Here is a 4,057-nt window from a genome sequence, read left to right on the forward strand (position 1 = left end):
GCGGCGGCTAGAGTGGAACCTGGGGGACGGGCATCGAGAGTGGACACGTGGAGGCTAGCGGAGCGTGCGCAGAGGATAGGTTGCGGGCTTGGACGCCATCTTTGATGTTGGCCGGGACGACTTGGTGTTCGCGGATCTCGGAAGTAGCTGAGGTCAGCCACATGTTAAGTCCGCGCAAAGGGGACAGAGTAACGAGCTTTGGGCACCGAAGCAAATTCCCAAAGCTGCGTTGGAAGTGCATATGGCGTTTAGAAGTGCGAAGCGACGGTCTGCCTTACATCTGACGAGGTAAATGCAAGTTGAAATTTTCCAAGGCCAGTTTTCTGGCGATCGGAAAGTTGATAGTACCCTGGGAGAGCTCTGGAAAGCACGAGCATCTCCGCATTGGTCGGCACCTCTTGGAGGCGGTGATACAGTCTCCGTTTTAAACGCACATTTCCTGGACTCAAACGATGCTGCCTTTTGGGATCTGGCGGCGCAGCGGTGAGTGTTCCAAAGGAGACTGATCTGGGATCGTCCGTGCTGAGCGCGTGAGAGTGAAAGTGCCGAGTCCCGGGAGGCGGCCGTGCGGTTCAGAGTAGCGAGGCCACGTCTGACCTACCAGGACGTCGACAAGGAAGTAGCCACCCGTTTGTGTAAGAATAAATGGGTCCATAGGCTCACAAAAATAATGTGAAAGGACAGGAAATGCCTTGTGAAGAAAGAGTAGCAGTCACGGGAGTGATGGAGACATCTTACATCATTTGTGGTTTTTACCGTTTTCGTTCGTTACATTTTTCCCTTCAAATAAGAAAATGTAAATTTTTTTTCTCTGAGACTGTTTCTCGGTATTATTTTGTGGGGGACTTAGGCTACTGCACTCGTTCTCTGAACCAGGCCTTAGCCTGGCATCGGGAGTTCTTTGAGGGCTTTTTTCACTCTACACAAGGCAGATCTTTCATAGAAGCAGGATGAAGCTGAGCCAAAGGAACAACCCACTCTTAATGGGTGACAGTTTTCTGAACCTCGGGGACAGTGAGCCAACTCAGGCCAAAGTCAGCTAGTGGTAAAAAAAAAAAGTGCATCTCTCCTGTTAGTCTCAGATTCAGGACATAGGAAAGGCCAGAATTGAAAATTGCTCTTTTAGATGGAAGAGAATAAAATCACAGCACCCTATTGGACATTTTGGGTATTGGAGACACTCAGTTCAATCAGTTCAGTCGCTTAGTCGTGTCCGACTCTTTGCGACCCCATGAATTGCAGCACACCAGGCCTCCCTGTCCATCACCACTCCCGGAGTTCACCCAAACTCATGTCCATCGAGTAGGTGATGCCATCCAGCCATCTCATCCTCTGTAGTCCACTTCTCCTCCTGCCCCCAATTGAGAGGCTAATCAGGCCTTTTTGTTCAAGTGAAAATACCATACTCCATAACATGGCTGGTCTAGCTCCAGTAGCAACTTGGCTTTACAAGAACTGGCAGCTACTGTCAGGTTGAAACGTTATCCTCTGTGGCCCTGCCCCCTCCAACCCCTTTCACCTCAAGCAAATTCACTGGGTCAATAGGGTCCTTGATTCACAGACATTCTCTTAAAGTCTGGGCTTAATTCACTCATGGTTTGGTTTTGGTGTCCAAAACCATGAGCGGGCCCCAGTGGCTCACCAGCTGTGTTGATATGAAAGCAGACATACTTTACTTAATGGCCAGAACCGAAGACTATTCTCAGAGCTCTGGCCAATACTCACCTTGACTTTTTGACCCTTGAATTGTTGCCAGTGGTGTCGTTGTCTGATCTGTCACTTTGAAGAGTAGACCAACAGATTAAAGACATTACTCTTTGGGGCTGCAGTCTTAGCTCAGCTGGTAAAGAATCTGCCTGCAATGCAGGAGACCCAGTTTCAATTCTTGGGTTGGGAAGATCCCCTGGAGAAGGGATAGGCTTCCCACTTAGGTTTTCCTGGTGGCTCAGATGGTAAAGAATCCACCTGCAATGCAGGAGACCTGGGCTCGATCCCTGAGTTGGGAAGATTCTCTGGAGGAGGGCATGGCAACCCACTCCAGTATTCTTGCCTGGAGAATCCTTATGGACAGAGGAGCCTGATGGGCTACAGTCCATGGGGTTGCAAAGAGTCAGAGACAACTGAGCGACTAAGCACAGCACAGCTTCAGGCTGTCTAGATCAGTTGTAGATGTATTGGGGCTTCCCTGGTAGCTCAGTTGGTAAAGAATCTGTTTGCAGCACAGGAGACCTGGGCTCAATCCCTGGGTCTGGAAGATCCTCTGGAGAAGGGCATGGCAACACACTCCAGTATTCTTGCCTGGAAAATCCTAGGGACAGAGGAGCCTGGCAGGGCATAGTCCTTGGGGTCCCAAGAGTCAGATATGACTTAGTGGCTAAACCACCATTTTTGATGAAGACAAACAGAATTAAGCTCTCAAGCCTGCCCCTTCCTGATCACTGACTACCACTTGCAATAGAAATCACCCTGGAAATTCCTACCCCTCATCGTAGGCTGGCAGAAGTAAAGGATTTTATGTTCCTGATGTAGAAGCCAGCAGTTAACTTGGGAGGTAGCAAAGCTTATGCTTTGTTCTGTTGAGGGGGACTTGTACCTCCTGGCAAAAGTTGCCCCATTGATTTTGTGTTAGAAGAGGACACATGGGGCTCTGACCTCCCTATTTGTGGGAAACTATCTGCCCTTTGACCCCGTCTCAGGGCTGCCAGGGATGTCTCACCACTGTTGAGACATTTTTTCAGAAGAAGATGGTTTTTCATCTGACAAGCCAATTCTGGACACACTGACTTGGCCCTTGAAATGAAATGAAACTGAACACGTGGTTTTTTTTTTTTGTTAAAAGGCTTAAAATGTATTTTAATAAGTTCATGTTGCATTATTTCATTTCTCAGAAAAACTTCAAAGGTATTAGGGACAAATCAAACATGGTACACCAATAAAAAATGCACAGCATAACTACCTAAGATAGGCAAAGCTAAGAGCTACCGTCTGACATTCAGCATACAGCAACCCTGTTCTCAAGATTGTACTAGGCCTATCAAGAAAGCTGTGAATGGCAACATCACAGACACAAAAGGGCCATTTCTGGGTTGTCCTTACCCAAGAAAAAGATGGAGGCAAGTTTAACACAAGATTTTTTAAAGATACACTAAATGAAAATCTCTAAGAGAAAATGTCTTCCTTGGGACATGAAAGGGTAATATATGGGACATAACAGAACCGTATGTATGTTGTCTGTGACCTCTGTGGACATGTGCCTGAATTCCTACTTAGGAGTGATTGGAACAGTGGGGCCAAGGTCACTGGGGGATGTTTGGTTTTTGTGGTATATGTGGCAGGATCTCTGGGGTGAGACAGTGCACTAAGTCGTGTCCGACTCTTGTGACCCCATGGACTGTAGCCTGCCAGGCTCCTCTGTCTATGAGATTCTCCAGGCAAGAATACTGGAGTGGGTTGCCATTTCCTTCTCCAGGTGAACACGTGTTTTTGATTGGCCCATTTGCCATCTAACAATGATCCATCTTTTGTAATAAAGTTTATACAACCATGACTGATAGTCAAGGTATTCAAGGGACCTGCCAAACTCCTTCATCATTTCCTCTTCTACTCACCTAAGTTGGGTTGTTTGGTTACTATATTAATTTCCCATCACTGCTGCTGCTAAGTCACTTCAGTCGTGTCCGACTCTGTACGACCCCATAGACGGCAGCCCACCAGGCTCCCCCGTCCCTGGGACTCTCCAGGCAAGAACGCTGGAGTGGGTTGCCATTTCCTTCTCCAGTGCATGAAAGTGAAAAGTGAAAGTGAAGTCGCTCAGTCACGTCTGACTCTTAGCGACCCCATGGACTGCACCCCACCAGGCTCCTCTGTCCATGGCACTCTCCAGGCAAGAGTACTGGAGTGGGGTGCCATTGCCCTCTCCATGGTACTGTAACTAATTATTGCAAATTAGTGGCTTAAAATAATACAAATTTAACAGTTTTTGAGGTTAGAAGTCCAAAATGGGTCTTGTTGGGCTAAAATCAAGGTATTGGCAGAATGTATTCCTTCTAAAGTTTCT

Source organism: Bubalus bubalis, chromosome 17, assembly GCF_019923935.1.
Source record: "Bubalus bubalis isolate 160015118507 breed Murrah chromosome 17, NDDB_SH_1, whole genome shotgun sequence".
NCBI classification, from domain to species: Eukaryota; Metazoa; Chordata; class Mammalia; order Artiodactyla; family Bovidae; genus Bubalus; species Bubalus bubalis.